We start from the raw sequence: 22,999 nt of genomic DNA on the forward strand, positions 1-22,999 counted from the left end.
AAGAGAAGAGAAGAGAAGAGAAGAGAATTTCTGAGTGCTAAGACAGCCTGAAACCTTCCTCATTGTGCCAGTTCTATGCATCTTCTATGGCTCTTCCTGCCATATTTCCATGACTGAGGGACTTCTCTCACTAATTTTTAGGAGACCACCAAAGTTATAAAAACAGAAGCAAGAAACTGAGGCAGTAGAGGTTCTCCTTCAGTTAACTCAGTGATGGTTTACTTCCCTTGCCTTCTCTTGCCTTTGGTTTCATTTTCATTCAATTTGTCAAAAGAGAAATTGCTATAGAAATTATTTCAAAATGGAAGGTTTTCTCTAAGCCCCTAATGAATGGTATGTGCTGTTCTTGCACGCATTTCATGGTGAAGTGTCCAAGAGTTGTACACGAACATTCTGTCTTTCATTTTACAAACATCTCCCCAGCAGTCTGGCACCTCTCTGACTTCCCAGACTGCTGTTAAGCCCCAAGAGAAAACTTTAGGGAGAAATTCCTCCCTTTGAGCTTTTTGAGTAATAGTGCTTTTGTGACTGCTAAAGTGGAGAATTGTCTTTGAGGAATTTGGAGAAATCATTCACTGAGTTTTGGTGTCCTCAATTTTGGTGGAGAATTTTGAAAGCCATTTGGGTCTAACTCCAGCTTAGCCTAAGAACTAGGACCCAATTAATTTAAATTTAATTTAATTAATTTAAATTTAAATTTAAAAGCACAAAAGCCATATAACATTCACGCAACTTCTTTACCATGACCTATGCCGAGGATGGCCCCAATTGCTATAAGTTGCACCTGAAATCTGTTAACACATGGAGTAGCTTCTTATATTATGTATATTCATTTTCCTTCTATCTGGACACACAGTTGCTACATTTCTGTAAAATGAGTTAGCAGGCGAGCAGCTACCCACATTATTTTGATCAGTGAAATGTTTGGAGCAAGATTATGGATCCTCTGCTTCCCAGTGAACACAGAATTAGTTTTGCCATGACATGATTAACATAACAGATAATCCATTCTTTAATCTTACCCAGAATTTATTTGAAAACTATATTTGGGCCAATTTCAGCTGAAAGTCCCATAAAGCGAGATCCTACATCTCTGTGCTGCTCCTTAAATGCTAGAGTTTGGATTAATTACTTCCTTTGTGGGTGTGAAATGCCAACATGCCAAAAGAATGCAGAGGCCTGGAGCCTCCATACAAAAAATTTACCTATTCAGGGTAAATCAGACTGAAAATGCAGATGAACTGGCCAAAGTTCATTAGTTCTCAGTTGGTGTCAGTGAATAAAATCTCAGACCTGTTTGGAAACAGTGAGTCAGGAAGATGCTAAAGTCTTCCATAAAGGTAAGGAACATTCAGACAAGAGCATGTAATTTTACCTGAATTGATATCGGACCTAGAAGTGAGAAGGGGGTCTGCAGCATAAACCTTGCACCTTTTTCGTATTGTTGCTTATTTGCAGCTATAAATGACTACAGTTAAGTCCTTCTTCAAAGGAGAACTGATGAACAGCACTTTAGGGACTGGTGGGGCTTTGCAGTAGGCGGGAGCCTAGAATCCAATCCCACCCAGCAGTTTTGCATAAATAAATCATTGCAGAGAGAAGGGAGAGCAGGAGACCTTGCTTTGGGAAACAGCGTGCAGCCAACTCATCTGAGACAGTGTGTGTGTGTGTGTGTGTGTGTGAGAGAGAGAGAGTGAGAGAGAGAGTGTCATGTTACAGAGAAATCAGGAACAGTCACAGTGCAATGTGCAATCAGTTGAGAATTACCTCTCTCTAATGGGGACCTTCATGCACAGTCTGTTGCCTATTCCGCACAGGATCTGACCATCTGACCAAGAGGGAGGGAGGAGGAAAATCAGCAACAATAAAGGAAGCTTAAAGGGAGAAATGCAACAACAACTTTGATCAGATTGTTTTCTCAAAAAAAACTTTTCTGAAGTTTGATTTTTTTTCCCCCTCTTTGGGAAAACACACACACATCCATTCCTTCCCTACCACCTGGTTCCATACTCATTTTTATTTTGCTACCTGTCCTTCTTTCTTCAGTGGCTCTGGGAGTCTTCTGGATGGTGGTGTCCTTTCCTGCACCTTGGAGTGTGTGCTTCTGAGAGGAAGATCCCTGCTTTATTTATTCAGTATTTATTTATTTATTGCCTCTCAGGCCAGGGAAGAAATGGTGGTAGAAGAGAAGAGCTGGAAAGGGGCTGCTTCTGGTAGCCTGGAGACTGGTTGCCTCACGCATCCCAGGACAGGAGGAGATGGGGAAAGATGCTGTAGGGTACCTCTGCTGCTGGGCTCCGGGCTGCCTGGAATCTCTTTACTTTCTTTGGTGCTGAGTCTCTTGCTGTACTTCAGGACATCAGATCTGCAATCCAGGGTTTCACATTTGGAGGCGGACAGATCCACTCCACTCCCTGCCGCCTGCCTCTCCGCAGACCAAATGGAGACAGCTATTTTGGGAAGAGTTGACCAACTGCTTGCTGAGGTCTGTGCTCTTTCATTTTCACATATGTATATAAACTGCCTGTTGCCTCCTTCTTCGTACAAAGTCAGCGTTTTCTGGTGAGATGCCTTTAAACCAATGATACATTGGACAAAGTATCTGTGAGTGCCCAAAGTGGGGAAATTCTTCTGGTTCTTTCCTTCTCTGGGGTTTGGGATTTCATGTCTGTTTTGACAGTTTGCCTGAGCTTTCCTGGACAGCTTAAAATTAGATCAGCTTTTATCCTCTTTTGCCTTGCTCCCTCTCTGAAATAGATGGGTACTTTGAGCAATACATTAGGAGGATAAGCTACGTAGAGTTATGTTAACTCATTTTTTGGATATCCAGCTGGAGCCTGGGCTTGTCCTCATGGATGTCAGTTGCATGTGGGATTTTCCTACACTGTGGTTTACTAGTTCATATGCTGGACCAGGGCTGGGAAAATCTGCCAGGTTTAAATTGCCACTTAGCACAATGCTCCTGAGTAACTTTGGGTTAGTCTCAACCTAACCTACTTCACAAGAGTGGTTCTGAGGCTAAACTTGAGTGGTGGTGAACTATTTCCACCACGTGTGGCTCTTGGAGAAAAGGTGGGATAGAAAAGTATTAAATGCATAAAAAACAATATTTTGGCAAGCTTAGGGACATAACAATTTCAACCAGATTCTCTGCACTTTTATTTAAAAGTGAAGATTCAGCACAAGTGACTTCCAGATGCAACTTCACACCCGATGACTGGAAGCTTTAAGGACTGATAGTGGCCAAGTTGAAAACAGCCAGAAGCAGCACATGATGTGTATAATTTGAAGACAATGTGGTTCAGTAAAATGCCTAGCAAGAGGATTGCTAGCAACAGAAGCCAAATGGAGCCTTGGGAGCATATCAGATAAATGGGAAAAGAAATGGGATTAGGCAGTTAGTAAGAGGCATCTCGGTTCCTTCTTGTTTGCTAGCCAGCTGTGAGAAGAGATTGCTCTGCATTGCCATCCAGTTTCCTTGTTCACAGATCTTATTTTGGAAACAAATATGGGACACAAAGAAACAATGCCTGGCAAGGCTCTTCTAAGAAGAAAAACAACTATTGCTAAGAACCTCATGGGGGGTGGTCGATGGGGAATAACAATGGAATAAGAGATGATCTGTTTACAGAGACTCTGAGGTGGTGGGACAATGCATAAATAAGTGCAGTGCCAGAACTTGGCAAGACCACCTACAGAGCTCCAAAGGCTGGCTACTCCAGTCCAATCACGGGAAAATTCCCACCACTCCACACTAGTCTATATGCCTTGGTAATGCCTCACTCAGTTAGGTCTACTGATGGTTACGTAGCATCATTTTCACCTCATCAATCACATGAACATTTGAAGCCAGTTTACGCATAGTTGGACCATGTGTTCATCCAACCTCATAGAGCAGTGGCTCCTTTGGGTTTCAGGCAGAGTTCATGCTGAACCCAGCCACTGAAGATCTTTTAAGCTGGGGATGAGTGATTCCAAATCTTTTTCCTTTAAGGAAATTACTACATCTTCAAAAGCTTTGGAGGATCACCATTTAAGTCAGGGATCAACATTGTGATACCTGCAGGCATCACAGCTCTCCCAGATGGCATTCTTAAGAACTAACTAATGAATGAACTAACTAACTAACTAACTAACTAACTAAATAAATAAATAAAATAGCCCAAATTGTATGAGATTGCCAAATTTTATGACATCAATGTCTTCCCTCCTGAAATCTTGCAATCTGCTTTTTGCAGCCCTCAATGATTAGTTGCTACGGTAGTATAATATATTTGTGCAAACCAATATTACACTGGCATACTCAACAGTCGCTTCTACAGATGGAAATTACTAGTAGAGGTGTAAGAGAGGAGTAAGATTTCCCTCTTTCTTGAAAACAGCTATTTAATTTGGTCAAAATAGCTAGGGTCTAAAAGTTAGGGTTATCCAGGAATATTCTCTCATCCCCCTTCTTCTGTCATGCAATGTTATGCTGGCATCTGCCATGGAGTATTATGTGTAAACATGTGGATGTAAATATTTCAGATCTATAAGCACCAGAAAAAAGAATCAGCTCCATGGATTTTTGTGTGTTCATTATGGGTGGTGAGTGAGAATCCTTTAGATCATTTAACAGTTGAAAAATACTGTATTATTAGACTCTGCTTTGTTGAATTCTTTCTTGGAAATAATCTAGCTGATAAATGCCATTCATCCTGTGTGATAATTTTGGTGAGACGTATACAACTTGTAGCTCCCAAGAAAGAGATTCTTGCCATATAATTTTTCTGGAATTCTTTCTTGCTTAATTCTTAGGGATACATTCCCATGAAATGTATCATGTGCCACAGGTTGAGAATCCAGATAGTGTTGGTGCAGATTAAGACTGGATCTGGGCAAGACAACTGAGCCAATTAGCTCTGTGCTCCACAGCTAAGAAGTGAAGAAGCTGTTTTACACCATCAGATCATTGGCTCTTCCAGCTCACTTTTGCTAACACCAACTTAGCCCCAAAACATCTAGGTGTGTGGGATGACAATTTCCTCATAGCCAGGCTGCAGAAAAACTAGCATTTATAATCCTAACACCATTAGAGGAGATCAGTTTGGGGAAGTCTGATCTGGTTGGGGTTTCAGCGGTTTAGGACCTTTTCACTCCCACCTAATGTTGCCAAGGATTGCTATTCTCTGGACTCCTTTCCAGTTGCAGAAAAATGTTTAATCTGATATTTGGCTCCATTAATAGAACTATAGTGTCCAAATAGCAAGAAACAATTGTTCTGATTCGTTCTGCACTTCTCAGACCTCACCTTGGCGCCTGCACTTTAAAAGAATATGGATTAACATTCCTCCATTTTTAGACACGTGGACTACAGCCCCCACAGTTCCTAATCAACAATCCAGTGGCCTCATCCATATCTTAAACAGCTTGTCAAATAGTAGCTTGACTGAAAACCAGAGGAGGGTTTGTGCTGATGAAGTATGCCACACATCTAGTAACTAAGTTGGAGGACAGAATCTTTCAAAAGGAATTTTTAGAGGAACAAGCTGGTTTTAGGCTAGGCACGATCCATTATGGATCATTGCTTGGTCTTGCAACATCTTACTGAAAAACATGTCCTTAGACCTGAGGTCAATTGTTTGCCACTTTTGCTGGTTTTAAAGTGGCATTTGACTATTTCTCACAATTTGCTATGGTCCAAACTGAATAACATCTCAACTGATAAATGCCTTCTACTTTTTCTCTACAAGCTACATAAAGGGTCTTTTTTATGGGTTCAGCACAGCCAAGCTGCTTCTCTGCCTAAACCAATTTTGACATTCAGGGGTGTTTGCCAAGGTTGTGTTTTAGCACCCACTTTGTTTCATATTTACATTAACTGTCTTATCCAGCAGCTAAAAACTATACAGGTAATCCTTGCTTACCGACCATTCGCTCAGCAACTGTTCGAAGTTACAGCTGTGGTGAAAAAGGAGACTTATGACTGGTCCTCAAAATTCCATCCATCCTGGCACCCCTGTGGTCACACAATCATGATTTGGGTGCTTGGCAACCAGCTTGCACTTACGATGGTTGCAGGCAGCATCCTGCAGCCATGTCATTGCCACTTGCAACTTTCCCTGCCAGCTTCCCACAAGCAAAGTCAATGGGGAAACCGGCAAGAAAGGTTGCAATCATTCTTGTAAGTCACCTGCACCCCCCCACCCAGCATCAGCCACCCCTAGCCCCACCATGCTCATGCCACACCTCACAGGCCATTCACGCTGAGGAATTCTGGGAGTTGAAGTCCACTCATCTTAAAGTGGCCAAGTTTGGACAACACTGCCATACGCCATGCTTTACTTGCCTGCTGGCTTGCTTGCAAGCCACCTGGGACTCGCTGGACAGCCTATGATCCTTGCTCAGTGATGGCAATGGGGAGTGATAGAACAAGTTAAGATTTAAATATTTTAGGGTGATATTTCAAGCCAACAGCAGAAGAGGTGCTCATGCTGATTACACTGCTGTCTGGCCCAAAGGACTACCACAGCAATTCTGTGATATCATCACACATAAGGCAATAGATACCTAGCTGGTCACCTTCGGGCAAAGCTTTAGCACAACTGTTAATTGGAGCAGCTATCGGTCTATTGTCTAATTTTAGTCTGCTGGAATCTGTTCAGTCCAAATTCCTTAGTTCCATATTTGGTACTCCCAAGCGCATCTCAAATGTAGCTCTTAGGCTAGAAGCAGGGCTGACCAGAGTAGAATTTGGCTAGTAATATTTAATTATTGGCTTAAACATATCATTTCCTGCTGGGGTGCTTTTGTCAGTGATACTTCAAATCTACTTGGAAGAAGTCCCTTAAGCCAAAGCTCCTTTTTTGTGGCCTAGACCATTTCCCAGACCATTTTATGCAATCTTGGTTGGTATAAGGCTAAATTGAGCTCCAGTATAATTTGAACTAACTGCCCAGGGTTTTTTTAGTTGCCAAACACATATCTTTCTTGGCAAGATTTCAGAAGTGGCTTGCCCTTGCCTTCTTCTTCCTAAGGCTGAGAGAGAGGGACTGGCCCAAGGTCACCCAGCTGGCTTTGTGCCTAAAGCGGGACTAGAACTCATGGTCTCCTGGTCTCTAGCCTGGTGCCTTAACCACTACACCAACCTGGCTTCCGTAGCACTCTCTTGAGCACAGGTTAGATATTGCAACCTCCCCAGGGCACATCACTCTGTCCTTGCAGCACATAAGAGATAGAATCAATAAGGTATGTTCTTTTATATTAGAGGTTTTATACGACATTGCGTCAAAATCTTATTTTTTCCCGTTGTAGCAGCAATTCCTGGACAATCAGACCATTTCTATGTCAATTTTCTGCTTGCTGATAAGTTTTTTTTATACAACCTACAATGTTGTAAAGTTTTGTTATTTAGCATCAAGGCTTTTGCAGGGGATAGATAGTAAGATTTAAGATAGATTACTGTATACACTTACTTGTGGTTATCTATTTTGACCCTTTCCTTTTCTTTCTATTTAATTTGCCGGCTAAATGCTAGAATAAATAACATTGAATTGAACTGTGCTTATGGTAGAAGACCAATTCTCACCTGCTCTGCCTATTTTGGGGGGGGGGGCAGGAGAGGGTGTACCTCCATGCCTTTAACATCTGCATTTCAATACCCACAAAGTGTATAATGCAATGAAATATTCCCATTCAACTTAGTATGGTTATTTCTCATCCTCTAAAAACAATGATTTTTTAAAAAAGATTTTTACCCCACCTTTTTTTTCATATACAACTCAAGGTGGCCAACATACCTACTACTCCTTTCTCCTCCTATTTTCCTCACAACAACAACCCTGTGAGGTGAGTTGGGCTGAGAGGGAGTGACTGGCCCAAAGTCACCCAGCCAGCTTTCATGCCTAAGGCGAGATTAGAACTCACCGTCTCCTGGTTTCCAGGCCAACAGATGGCAGAATTTGAAAGCACAGAAGAGCTTCTCAAGCTGGTGCTTTCCAGATGTGTGTGACAAAAATTCCAGTCATTCACAGGCAGGGTGGCCACCACCCATCCTGGATAAGATTGATGGAAGTTGCAGCCCCAGATAGCTGTGTGTGTGTGTGTGTGTGGGCAGACTAGTGAGAGAAGAGTTGTGATATTTAGATGAAAAATGAGAGAAACACAGAGACAGAGGGCGGAAGACCTGAGCCAGTTGATCACGGTCCAATATAAGGTGTAGTTTAGTGTGAAAAATTCTGAGGTTGTAAAATAGATTCTCATTCTACGTGAGGGAAGTGTGAGGATGCTATTTTTGTAAAATACAACTTTATTATTATTCACAACAACATGAAATCACAGCTGCCAATTCTTTAGCTGATACTGGCCTTCATTCGCATTGAGTTCCTCCCAAGAACATAACTGTTGTTGTTGTTGTTGTTGCTGTTGTTATTATTATTATTATTGAAAAACCTCTCTCTGAGTACAAAATGTGTGTATGAAGGAGCAAACAGCCAGAATCACATCCCTGGGTATGCTATCTTTGTTTTAGGATACATTATCCCCTGAAACCCTGAGCTAACCTTCTGCTGAAGAAAAAGATGGTACTAGCCTTGGAACTTTAGAGCCCCTGGTCACCAATAGCCACAGAAAGGAGCCCCAGAAGATGTGGGAGGGAGCCCCCAAGCTACAGGCACAAGGCCAAATGAAAGGTTGGCAGGCAGAACAGGGGGAAAAGATGTGTGAGAAATACCAACACAAAATAAAGAAGGGCAAGAACAAAATCTCTTGAGGCAGACAGACACATATATTCATTAGATTTCTATCACACCTTATATTCAGGGCTCAAGGCAGTGTGCAAAGCACTCCTGTTTTTCCCTACAACATCAGCCCTATGAGGTAAGGTAGGCTGAAAGAAAGTTACCCAGTGAGCTTACCTGGCTCAGGGTGGAACAGAGCCTGGGTCTCCCTGTTCCTAGTTCCACACCTTCACCACTACAACGTACTGACATCTATTGGTCAGTAGTGACATTCCTGAGCCAAGGGTATCTACCCACAGTTACCTATATATTAACTTGCATTTTTACTTGGGGTTTATCACTGACAAGAATCCAGAAGCAGTAATGGATGCAAAATGCTAGACTGTTAATAGGTATCCAGTATGAAGAACATACCATGATTGTGCTGAAAGACCTGCCTTGGTCAAGAATTTGAGATGTTGCTATTAAACATTAAAGCTCTAGCAGTTTTAGGCATGAATATCTGAGGAACTGACTCTCTTGTAATGGGCCTTGCCTAGATATTATGATTTGCAAGAGCCCTTTTATTCAGGCTATCCAAAAGGGTCTCTTCCTGCGCCACCTCCAGGCTGTGGAATCCATCCCCTTAGAAGCTGCACTTGGCCTACACCATTGGTTCTCAATGGGGGTGGTACCGCCCCCCGGGGGGCGGTGAGAGGATGCTGAGGGGCGGTGAACTTGTTTTGGGTGGTAGGGGGGTGGTGGGCATGTTTTGGGCGGTAGAGGGGTGATGAACATGTTTTGGCATTCGAACTTAATTTTAAAACTCCCCCCAAAATTTATTAAATTGATTCTCTGGTTTACACCATTTGTACCAGCAATAAAACGAACTTACGCGATGGCTGCCCTCACACACTTCTAAGAATGGTGAGACGAATTTGTATTCTAGGTAGGATGACCTTGAAGAACTCGACACTACGATTCTTCTCCGATCCCAACCAGCACAACGCATGTGTCAGCTGTCTTCCCGCGCTGCGGGAAGTGTCGTCAATACAATTCCACGTACTTGAAGTTCGGATTTGTTCGAATTAAATTACTTAAAATTTTTGCCTTTTATAATTCAGTAACTCCCCCCCATTCCCCATACCCTAAATTACAGGATTTTCACAAAGGATGGCGTTGAAAAATTTTCCGCTCCTTAGGGGGGCGGCAGCTTCAAAAAGGTTGAGAATCACTGGCCTACATTCTTCCCACCTTTAGAAGGGCAGCCATATTCCCTCTTTCCACCAAGCTTTGAACTGTTAATTAATTTTAGCATTGATTTTAATTTTTTTTTAAAGAATGACTTCATACTTCGTGTTTTGATTACTGTGTTTGAAATTGAATAACCAAGCAGGATATACATCAACCAGCTGGTCATCTGACTTGGAAGCAATTTTTTAAAATGTTGCCCCTATTGGTCAAAGAGGCAGATTTTTTTGTTTTCCTTGGGGTATGGCTTTAGGTAAGGATCAGAAGGAAAACTGATGTCCTCCTGATGTTTTGGAATACAAGCCTTTCCAACTGACCATGCTGGCTGAAGCCGTGGGCAGCTGAAGTCCAAAACATATTGACAGCAGGGATTGCCTACTCCTTAGGACTGAATATTGTTCATAGCTCCCACAACTTGGGAGATAGGAAAAGAAGAATAAAAAAAGCAAGGAGGGAGGATTACAACCATAAGAAGGTGAGATTAGATGATCCTACAGCTTTACACATGGAGAGAGAGAGAAAGAAAGCATTATTTTGATTTTCAACACAGGCAACATTAAAAACCATTTATTAATCTGCTAACAAGACTTCCTGCATCTGCCATAAATCAGAAGTCTGGTAGCTCCTTTTCAGACTAGCAAGTTTATCTACAAAGTTTAAAAGCTTTGTATTAAAAAGCTTTTAATAACACATTATATTAATTATATTATATCATCTTTCCAAGTGTGGCGTCACAAATACCAATAAATCTAGAACTGCTTTGAAAAGTAACTCAGTAATAATAGTTGATTGGCTTTCCAATAGTTTCAAGATGGAAATACACATGCACACATTACACTGCATTCAGTATAGATCATTCCTACCTATCCTATCTGAAGCTTCAGTAAATCGAAATCAGTATTGTTTGTACATATGCAGAACAAACGTTTTTGAATGTCCACACTACTGAAGGGTTAAAAAGGGCTTCAAGTTTCTTTTTTCCAAGATGGCTACTCTGAGATCTGTAATGGAGTGTCCTGGACATCCAGCCATTCCACTGATGGAATGAGCTGTAGCTCACGCAAGCCTATGCCTTTTAATAAAACTTATTAGTCTGAAAAGGTGTTGCCAGACTCCTTCTGACTTTCAACTACCATAGACTAATATGGTTCTTTTCCTACAATGCATCAGCCACAGAATTTTTGTAAGTTTCCAGGGATTGTAAGATAAGGACTGCCTGCCCTGAGTATATATGGGACCCTTATCTGAGCTGTTCATTTCCCAGGCAACTTTACAACATCTTCCAGAAAATGCCCACCATTTCCTCTTTTGCTATGCATTGCAGGGGGTGATTAGTAATGGCAAACAAGCTTTGATCGCTATTATTTGCCTTCCCAGTGAGAGATCTATAGGAGTGTCCCAAGACACATTAGGCCAAAAGGCATCATCCCACATTAATGGGGGGGGGGGGGAGATGGATGATTAAATTAGATGGATCCAGATGTGATTGTAGTAGTTTCACTACAGTTGAATTAAGTCAGAGCAGAATGATGCAGAGTAGTGAACCCTTTCAGTGTTGTTACCACAAGTGCCAAATAGAAGGCTGACAAACAATACAGGGGGAGAAGGCAAGTGTGAAATGCAAAGATAAAACAAATGGGTCAAGAAATGCAAGCTAATCGGGAAAGGAATGGAGAGAACAGGAGAGGAGACTATCACTGGGGGGGAGGACGAGAGTGATGGAGAGCAGGCCGGGACCCAGAAAAACACATGTATGGAGTCACTCGCCCCCAGCAGATTATTAAGTGCTTTCTCTTTTCCAGGTTGTCAGTACTTACACTATCACATTCTCATGAACAAGCAGCCGTGCCTCCTGATATTCTAACCTTAATTACTTTTACAGCTGCAAAGTTCACATTGTTCAACAAAAACACAGTATAAGAAAAAATGAGGTTTTTAAGGGAGAGAAAGTATCAAATTAATGAAGCAACATAGGGTTTCCTTCCTTCCTTCCTTCCTTCCTTCCTTCCTTCCTTCCTTCCTTCCTTCCTTCCTTCCTTCCTTCCTTCCTTCCTTCCTTCCTTCCATAATTATAGACATTCTCAACACTTATGCAGCTAAATATAAGTACATTTGAATCCCATTAATCTCAGTGGAAAGATGACCATGATCATATCTTGGACTGAATAATTCTCCATATTAATACTGTACATAGAAAGGATTATGTTCTTCTCAGCCTGCATGAATACATTTTGGTACTTTCATTCATGTATTTGTGTCATGACTATAAGATCAGCAAGTGTACTTTCAGGGGTGCCTCAGGATATGGTAAAAAAGTCAAGATAGTGGCCACAACGGTGTGATCAAAATCCTGCCTGGTTTTTATGTGCATCACACGTGCAACACATGTACAAATCTGGTGGAGCTTTGATCGCGCTGTTGCAGACACCCTTGTGTACTCTACATATAACTGACCCATTTTCTGGGTGAAATTAACAGTTTAAAATATTGCCATTGTGTTTTCTTATAGCTGTCAAAATACAGCAGATGTGTTTTTTTTTTTCATCTCCCTTTCTTGTAAGTTTAGAATGCAGATAAACTGACAGTAATTTCAGGATAGGTGGAAGGAAGTATGCCATTAAGCAAAATCTCATTCATGTATGACATTTGTTGCTCCAAGACATGGCAATGGCCATTGGTTTAGATCAGTGTTTCTCAACCTCAGGAACTTTAAGATGTGTGGACTTCAACTCCCAGAATTCCCCAGCCCATGCAAGTTGCTGAGGTGGAAAAACACTGATTTAGATGACTTGAAGTGAAGTTAAGAGAATTCTTGGAGAATGAAGCTTCCAATGCTACTAGCCATGGTTACTAAAAAGTCTCAGAGGCGCTATGATTATTGGTTATTTACAAAAACATATTATTTGAATGCCAGTTGCTGGGAAGGTGATAGAGGATTACTGAGGCAGAACTGATACTTTTTGCTGCAGGGAGATTTTGCTCATCCTGTGCAATCTAGAGAGGACTTTTTCCCCTTGAGATGTGACAGACAGGAGGCTAGACCTTGTCATCTCTGTGGCTGCCCCAGCACTTTGGAATGATTTGCCCCTTTTTGCTTAGCTTTCAGGAAAGTGGTGAAGACAGTGCCCTTTTGCCATAGGTTTGGGGCTAAAGATGGTAGTATTGGTCATATTTAGCTTGATTTTAGGCTAATCGTTTTTATTGTTTGATTTAACTAGTGCCAAATGTTGATGTACTGTTTGTTTCTTGTTCTGAATTTATGTGAGTTGTCCTGATTCTATGGAATGGGGCAGGTTGCAAATCCTGTCATCAATAAATACATTTCTGATCTCACGTTCTGATTTTCCTATGAAATACCAGGATGTAAACCTGCTGTTTGGTTTAGGGCGGATAGTTTTTTTATTTACTTTTGAAAATGCTTGGGTACTTGGGACCTTCAACTGTTTCTTCTCTTCATAGCAAAAATTACTGCCTCTACATACAGCACAAGATCCTCCCTCCCTCCTTCTCTCTCTCATACGGAAAATTCCCTGTTCCCATGCAGCACTCCCTAGAACAATCAGACCATGACCACACAATTACACATGGTTACACGGTCATTCCAGACAGTGTTATGAAGGAGATACAGCCTCTGAGGACAGTGATATGGCGCTGTAAGCAGACAAGGTGATTTTGCTATTAGGAAAAAGAAAAAAGTCAAGAGCTAGGTTGAGGCAGATATCAAGACTTTGCTCCTGCTGGGGCTCTTTATACCAGAGAAGGAGAAAAATCCAAGTCCACTCTCAGCAAGATCCATAATGAAATGGTTTTACTTCCTTAATGGAGATTACCTCCTTCATAGATGGAAGCTTGGGGAGGATCTTGTTTCTCAAAGGATCTTGTTTCTCAATGATACGAAGCAACGGGCCAGTTTTTCTGCCAACCAGGAATGTGTACAGAATGTTTTCCTGACAAATGTGTTTGCAGAGGAAGAATGCTATAGAAGGAGGTACTGAAAGAAGCCTGGCTCCCCATAAAGCAGAATTCCTCAGCCTTTATGGGACATTTAGAAAAAGACAAACCAAGTCATTAACATTTAAGGCATTGGCAAAGTTTTCAAAGAGAAAGGGCAACTTTCTCTCAGAATAGAGCACAATTGGCTGGGATTTCCTACTGTGACACAAGAAAGAAAACATCTAAAATTTTGACTTTATTATTATTTAACATCTGTGCATGTTTGGACAAAAACCTGGGAATGTTTCAAACATCGCAAAATCTTTTTGCAACTTTTAGCATTTCTGGCACCGTTTAGGGGCTGCATAGTGTAAAGGGATAGGGGATGTCGCCTTCGGCAATGAACACAGGCCTAGCTATGGGTAGGTCCACACTTCCTGCTTGGCCAAGTGCCAGTAGGGGCCACCCAGCACTTTCTGAGTGCAGGAACAGATGATGTTGTCTCCCCCCCATTCCCAGCCCATCACAAATGCACCCAACCTGCATTTCCCACCTTCCATCCTGTTTTCCAACCTGAGCCATCTTAAGCCCTTCAGAGCAGATGGTCTCCAGCACGTCATTCTGATTTAGTTGCAGCTGCAGTGGTGATTGGCTGCAGGGTCTGGCACGCCCCCTTCCTTCCATTGGCTGATTGCTGCCTGGGCAGGCATTTCATCCTGGGCTACCAGGCTGCTGGGTCTCTGGGCTGCTCTCTTCCCTGCTGCCTTTTTAAAAAAAATCTTGCAGTTGAGTCAACAATAGCCTGCTAAATCAATGGGCTTTCCATAAGCAACGATTGCCCACCCTCTCTAAAAACTCCTTGCTCCATTCAGTCCTCCTCATTCGCAGTGGACACCCTTTCAGTTTCTGCCCAGACTACAGGCTGCCAGACTGCTAAGTGCTCTGTTGGTTGACAGTGGCTGCTTTCTTTCTTAAATAATCTTGCTGTTGATCGTCAGTGAACAAGCCTCAACCCAAGAAGCTTGTGCTCCATTCCACCCTTACATCTCCCAGGAGGCACTCTTTTGGTTTCTGCCCAGTCCGAGTCAACCATGCTTCCTTTGTTTTCCCACTGCCTGTCCACGGTACTGCAAAGCTTCCCTCCCCTCCCCTCCCCTCCCCTCCCCTCCCCTCCCCTCCCACCTTTATTTATTCATTTATTTTACATTTTAATTGCAACATTTGCTATTTGGTTTTTATGAAGCTGCACTATCAGTTCTTCCTTGCCACAAAGGTTCCTTGGATCTAACGATGAATGTAGGAATGAAAGAACAACCTTTTCCCTCTTGCTTGGGTTATGGTAACATCAGAGCAAGGATGCTGCAATGCAAGGGAAAAAGAAAAGGAAAAGGGTCTTGTTCGTGTCAACAGAGATATGTGGGTGGGATGTGAAGGTAGCCCTGTGTGCACACATCCAGGAAAACAGTGAGGTCTAATGAGGAGGGAACAATCTCCAAAAGGAAACAGCAGGTACTGGTAGACCAGTCCATACAGGAACCAGCCATCGAGGCTTTTCTTCCCTGTATGGATGGGAAGGGCAAGAAGCAAGAGAACAAACAATCAGTCTTGCAGTGGTCATAGGCTGGACTAAACACCAGCCCAGTCACTTTGCCAGCTCCCAGAAGTCTGGACTTCAAACTTTTTCAATTCTTCCTTGGCTTCTTCTTTGGCTGGGGCTGCTATGGCAGGAGCAGCTGCTTCAGTCCCTGGTGGGGCAGCAGCCACAAAAGATGATGGGTCAGCCTGGAAGGCCTTCACCTTTTCAGCTAATGAGAAAGAGTAGTTAGTCTCCACAGTCACAGCCAGGACTTGCTTGTGCCCACTGATGATGGAGCAAGGCAGAGAGCATCAGGAGGATAGCCCATCTGAAGACAAACACTGACTATATTACAGATGTCTTCCAGGAAGCACTCATGCAAAGTTTCCTCAGTAAAGTCCTGAACTTCTGGGTTGTTAATGCTGCCACTATCAAACACCTGTTGGCTGATGAGCCCAAAGGAGAAGGGTGAGATAGTCAACATATTCAGCAAGGTGGCTTCACTGGCACCCACTTTGTCTCCAGTCTTGATTAACTGCACATCACTCAGATTTCAAAAGTGCCCCTGGAGATTTTGGTGGCAATGTTCAAAGCCTGAAAAAAGGAGGTCTTTTCAGAGCCCAGGTCAGTGTTCTGACTTGGAATGGTGACATTGCAGGCAGCAGTGTCTCCAGCCCATGAAGCAACTGGTAACTTGTTGACCAACAGGATATTGCTGAATTCAATCAGTTCCTTCTTGATGAACCCAAAGCCCATCTTTCCACAGATATGAGGGAGCAGCTTTTCCAGAGCAGGTTTGTTTTCCATATGTTTTCGGATGGCCATGCACATCATGATATTCTTCCCCATGAGGAAAACAGCCTTCCCATGCAGAGGTATATGGATCTGCTGCATCTGCTTGATCATTCATTCATTCATTCATTCATTCATTCATTCATTCATTCATCATATTTATATAGCTGCCCATCTCACACAAGGTGACTCTGGGCAGCGTACAACAATTAAAAAGAATAAATACATAAAAACAATTACAAATAAAAAAAACTGTAAAAACACACCAAACAGGAGGGGATAAAATTAATACGGGACCCATCACAAAATCTCCCTGGTCCCCAGGGAGCCCCAGGCCTGATGACAGAGCCAAGTCTTGAGGGGCTTGTGGAATGTTGAGAGAATGGAGCTAATCTCACTTCTGGGGGGAGAAGATTTCACAAGAAGGGCGCCGTGGCAGAGAAGGCCCTCCTCCTGGGACCTGCCAAATGTAATTCTCTGGCAGACGGAACTCGCAGCATGCCTTCTCTGCCAGACCTGATGGGACAGGCAGATGTAATTGGGGAGAGGCAGTCCCTCAGGTAACCGGGCCCCATGCCATGAAGGGCTTTAAAGGTCAAAACCAGCACCTTGAATTGGACCCAGAAGCAAACTGGCAACCAGTGCAGCTCATGGAGCAGAGGTGTAACATGTACCACCCTAGGGGCACAAATAACTGCCTGCACCACTGCATTTTGCACCAGCTGAAGCTTCCAGATACTCTTCAAGGGCAGCTCCATGTAGATAGCATTACAGAAATCCAAATGGGGGGTGACTAGGGCATGAGTGACAGTAATTCTGCTTGGAATCAACATTTCCAACCCACGATGAAACATTTTGCATAATCATCCAAGAGCCGGATGATCTTGAGGAAGTAGCTGGATTTTCACATGACTCAGTCTTCCTTGGGCATTACAGTGATCATGTGGAGGAGATGGCAGTTTAGACAGAAGTGTTCCCTCACAAGGCCTCCATGCAACAAAAGGAGGGATTGGAATTTCTAAAGTTGGCTTAAGAAACAGCAGGGAGCAGCATGGGGGAGGAACTGCTTAGAGTTTATGTGGAATTGCCCTTTTTGCAGAGGAAAGGAGGTCATATTTCTTGCCATACTCTGAATTTTACATTCATTACACTGCAGAATCCAAAAGGTGGTCTCCACAGTCAGTCAGTAAAACTTTTTTATGGCTCACAGATCCAAACGTCATAAAAGAAAATACAATATGTAAAACAAAATACTATGTGCATGATAAAAGGGCCTGTAATCATTCTTAGTCTAGGTTGTTGTCAACAATGCACAAATTCAACAGGTTTACAAATACAAACTTTGCAACAGCAAGAATTATCTTGGGATCGTTATCTGCCAAAAGAAGCTGCACATAGAATCCTTCTGTTGAACTTGGACATGGATTAAGAAGATGTGTTAGTAATTCATTGCAGGTGTTTCAGTAAAAATTATAGTACAGCAGGAGATGATCCTGTGATTCAGTGTTCCCATTTTACAAGGACAAAGCCTTCGTAGGGGATTTTGTGGTATTTATCCTCCAGCAATGCCGATGGGAAGATATTTAACCACAATAGTGTGAAGGTCCTCCAAAATTTATTGTTTGTGACACTTCTGGTGAGTGCCATGGTGAGCTAGACGTCCCTGCTGAAGTGGGATAACATTTACGGTGGAGATCGGTGGCTGGATGATGGATCCTGGCTGGCAAAATCTCTCCAGGGAAAGGAGAGATTGTGAGATCACCCATGCACACTCTGGACAGCTGCTCCTTGTGAGTAGACCACAGGAACTGAGGTTTTGCAGTCAGCTTATGAGTCGAGTGGCTGGGAGTCAAGGGATGCCATCGAAGCTCAAAAAACTCAACCATGCCTCATTTCTTAATCACTTTTGGAATTATTTTTTACTGCTTTAGAACTATTAAGACCCTTCAGAACAGCAATCTCCTTCTCCTTAAAGAAAGAAGTTTTAAATACGATTTAAGACTTGGAAAAATATTATTTTTTGGAATAAACAGCAAAAAGGTGTTTAGAATGTTGATTTTGGAAACTTAAAAATGGACTAAGGGTCCAGATGGATTTGGAATAAAAAAAATAAAATTAACTATAAAAATCCAGTGGAAAAGCAAACATAATAGGATGGGACTTTGGTTGGACACTAGAGGGAAGTAGAAGAAAATAAAGATTACAATTAAAGGAGAATACTTAAATTTGACTTGTTAACAAAGAATGGAGAAAAATACTTTAATATAGATTAAACTAACTTTAATTTAGTAGATGTTTTGAAGGATATTTTTGAATAATGGACTCAGAAATTAATTTTTAAGAATGCCTGATACCATAGATAGATGGTGTGTTAATGATGTCACAGAAGAAGAACAAGCTATACCGATAAGACTGAAACTGATTTGAATGTGGATTTAAATATGACAAGTTACAAGAATGATATGGAACAAGATGGTATATTGGACATACAAATGAAACTGGTTGATGTCTTAATGTTTAAAGGGGACATACAAATATTAAACCAAAAGAGTGATTTGGATAACTTTTCCTTACTGGCTGTACAAAAGGGATCTGTTAAAGTCTTGAAGGATTCTCTGATACTGGACAAAAATAAAATGAAAAGAAATCAAGTTCTAGGACATTATTTGAAGGGATTAAAAACCAATATTATTAAAAGTACAGGGAAGGAATATAGAGTTGGCTTATTTGATCATGGTTAAAATAGATATGTAGTTATTTCTGGTAACCCTTAATGGACTTTTGCTGATAAGAAATGAATGACAAGACTTTTGGATTTTGTTTATAGTTAAGAAATGAGATATGGGATGAAGAGAATATTTGTTGTATTTTAAGTGATAAGTTACTAAAATTGTTTATACTTGTGATGACGGGGGAAGTTACTTCTTTATATACTTTCTTTTCTTCTGCTTTCTTCTGCTTTTTTCTTCTTTTCTTTTTTGCACTATTTATTTTTTAATTTTTTTGGGGTAGTTTGTATTGTTTTTGTGTTTTCTAATTGTAACTGTTAATAAAACTTATTATTAAAAAAACAAAATTTATTGTTTGTAAGGGGCCAGATATAAAGCTGGTTTAAAATGAAATTTGCTGTGCCCTAATTGACATCTTGGCATACTCTGTAATTCTATGTCAAGACTTCTTTGATTAAGAGCTACTGGTCTCAATAGAGAACTTGGGCTCTTGAAAAATTAAATACTCTATGTATCTCACCATCAATATATTTAATATGATTATGATGAATAATACTAAATCCCTTGTACCCTAGTTTCCTTTCTGTGCCAAAATCACTGTAGATCTTTGTCTTCAAAGACTTCCATCCCATTTCCTTTTGCACAAAAGTTTCACGATCCCTCAAAAGATTCCATGGTTTGTTCCTTGCTGCCCTATATACCTGAAACTGCATTCCAGCTACCTGCATGATACCAAGTACTTTATTTGCTTCTTAAGACCCACCTTTTTTGGGAACTCTTTCCAGTGTTTACGTTTTTGACATTTTTGTAGACAATTAGCTAAACTGACTAGCCAAACATAGCAATTGAAAACCTTTTTTCACATCTTTCTCTCCACTTTACTGAACTGTTCTTTTTGCATCTGTCATGTTCTGGTACTATAACGAGTATGTCATTGGGCTGAGATCTAAGCATTAACTTCCACTTGTTAGGGGATGACTTGTCACAAAGCCCTTCTGCCCATGCAAATCGTGCCACGTGCCCTCATCCCTGAACTCACCAGAAGGAATGACATATTTTATCCAGCAGTTCCTAATGGACCCGCCTTACTGAGATGGCAGACTCCTTTGGTAAGATGGTTAAATTAACACTTGAGAGGATAAAATGAGCCAGTTATGTCTTTAAAGACCGGGTTACAGATCAAACTGAATGATACTTGTGTCCTATTTATGGCCCTCAGTGAAATGTTATATACAGGCTTGAGAAGATCCAAGGTACAGAATTAGAATCTTTCGTTGCCAACAGTCTTGAGGTAAGTATGCAGGCTGGAAGATTCCCAGAACAGACATGTATTTGCATCAATGTTTTTGTTAAAGGACACCCATATTACTGTGTTGTGCTTATTATCTGGGACTTCATAGCCTGGGCTAGGATCTAACCTATCAAGCTACCTTACATAGTTTATGTTTACTCTGTAGAACCGTAAGACTTTATTGACAAGAGGATGCAACATCAGTCTCTATAACTGAGAGGAAGTATGAAAGCTCTAGATTGGTGAGGCCTAAGAAAAATTCTTGTTGTTCTCGCTTGTCTTTTAACAGAGCAGTGCCAGCAATTGACTTCAGTGACTTGGAGGACACACCCTAGATTTGGGTATGGTAGTCACTCATAATCCTGGCCTAATTCAAACTTGATAGGTCTAACTATCAGAAAATGCATATATGAAGATTAGAAGGAAAAGATTCCCATGACATAGCAGATATTTAGGAATCTCAAAGAACATCATTAAATCCATCAAGGAGGAATTCATTAAATCCATCAAGTTATTAAGGATGTATGTATATTCAGAGGAGGGGAATTGCTGGACTTCTCAGTATTAATGAAATCCAGGTCACATATATTAGATCTTAAAAATAGATCAAGAAGGTTAAAGATAGCTGTTATTCCCAACCATCTTGGCTCTTCTCAGCAGGTCTCACCCAACAGACTGAAATATGGTAATGTTTCTTATCCATACCTGTGCTATGCAGCAAAGGGTTTAGTCATCTTTAAAAGAACATCAGCAATATTTTTTTGCTTTTATTTTTTTTTCTCCGCAAAAATGTGTTTCACTTTGCACTCTTACTCTTTGAATTATTACAAATGTAATACCTGTGAATATGTTTATTTTCATTTGGCTATCAAATATTCCAAAGTCAAACATTCAAAGGCTAGGAAACAAATACCACGTAGGTCAGTACTACTTTTATAGTAAAAGTATAGTAACAGTATCTTGCAAATCTGAATGTACTTCCCCCTCCTTCCCTTTATCTTCATGTGAACTAGGAAAGGGCTTGTCTGAGATCTTTGCTTATGTTACATTCTTGGAACGGCCTCATTCCCCTTATCTGATCATTGCCTTGTAGGGCTTCAAAGCCATTCTTTCTGCCCTCTACAAGTAGCACGTGCTTTATTCAAGAGAGGTAGAATATTTGTTTGAAAGTGTCCATTTTTGAAGGGTGTCCAATCTTAGTCTGGTTTAAAGATCAGAAATCATAATAAGGGACAATAAAAACATATTTCCCACCCAGAGTTATCATCTGGACAGTGAAAAGTGTAGGTAACTGATCACAGGCTTCTATGTTGTGATAAGATGTAGAGTATGTTAATTATCTGCAGTTTTTACCTCTCTCTCTGGGTTTTAGTAGATGAAACTATAGTCTTTTCTGGCAATGAATAATGTTCATCCAGTTTAGCTACTATATACTGTTGAACATTATTATTAACCATTAAATCTGTAATATTTACAGGTGCTAGGAATAGGTGAAATATTCATTTTTGTCTATTTCTTATGCTGCAGTTTTAAGGGACCAAGATCATACCCATTTACCTGAAAGTTGGTCTATACAGTAATAAATATTAATTTGATTTTATTTACCTAAGAGCAATAGTTACTGAACTCAGTGTAGCTTATTTCTGAGTAGACAAATGCAGGATTTCACTGTAAATGTGTTTTATTTCATTTCTACATACATTTCTGTTATAATCAATTCACAAAAATGTGCACACGTGTTTCTTTCTGTATATCCATTTTAGAAGGCAATTTTGCCTCATATATGTATATTCGATTTTGTCTATTTATGTTTTGCAAGCAACTTTTCCCAAACATAATGCAGTTTTGTATATTGATTTCATCAATACATATATGTTAAATAGCTTTTTACCTAGATAGATATGTATGTTTCTACCTGGGGAATATATATGACTCCACCTGAAAGGGGGACAGGTAAAGCTTGAGTTTTCATGTTCTCCATAGCAATCATAGGCCTGTCCAAGTGATCTCACACCTGAGATTATACTGTTTTATACTGTGTTTTATACTGTCATCTGGGATTCATTTGGCTTATAGACTGTGATGGAATGGATAGGGTGCTTCACCACTTGTGGTCTTGATCTACATACAGTACCTCTTGCTCTATAGGTAACAAAGAGATGCAAGAGTAGCTGGGACCAGGAAATTGTCAATGACTCTTTAGTCAAAGGGGATGTCCCAACTGCATTTAAGGAGGCATTGGTATGCCCTATATGAAGAGGCTTTGCCTAGAGCTGCAATATTGTATAACTATCACCCTGTTTGATAGTATGGGTTCAGCTGTGAAGTACCCTAAAGGAAATGGACTATTTGAACCCTTTCCAATCAGGTTTCAGGCCTAGGCATAGGACAGACGTAGCATTGGTCACTCTAGTAGTGATGACCTCCTCAACTCATGGTTAGGAGACAAAAACGTGGGTCCTTATCATCACTAGTTACATATGTGTGCACGCGCATGCACACACACACACACACAATGTTATTAAGAATGTTGATTATAATAGTAAAATCTTGTTTAGTCGTTAAGTCGTGTCCGACTCTTCGTGACCCCATGAACCATATTGCGCCAGGCCTTCCGGTCCTTCACTGCCTCCCTGAGTTTGCTCAGTTTCATGGTCATTGCTTCAGTGATGCTATCTAACCATCTCATCCTCTGCCGTCCTCTTCTCCTTTTGCCTTCAATCTTTCCCAG

At 41.1% G+C, this 22,999-nt stretch overlaps 1 long non-coding RNA gene and 1 pseudogene across 1 annotated transcript in view; one reads left to right on the forward strand and one right to left on the reverse strand.

The window, feature by feature from the left end:
- Positions 1-1,191: 1,191 nt before the first annotated feature.
- LOC148215176 (uncharacterized) overlaps positions 1,192-22,999 on the forward strand; it is a 29,917-nt gene continuing 8,109 nt past the window's right edge. Inside the window, exon 1 of the long non-coding RNA XR_015796706.1 lies at positions 1,192-2,485. This is a non-coding gene — a long non-coding RNA (uncharacterized LOC148215176). The remainder of the gene's footprint in view (positions 2,486-22,999) is intronic.
- Positions 15,507-16,362, reverse strand: LOC103052074 (large ribosomal subunit protein uL10 pseudogene; annotated as a pseudogene).

The sequence above is a fragment of the Python bivittatus genome, unplaced genomic scaffold (assembly GCF_059951505.1).
Source record: "Python bivittatus isolate LINGU-HERP-01145 unplaced genomic scaffold, Pbiv_v1 ctg000400_np1212, whole genome shotgun sequence".
NCBI lineage: Eukaryota > Metazoa > Chordata > Lepidosauria > Squamata > Pythonidae > Python > Python bivittatus.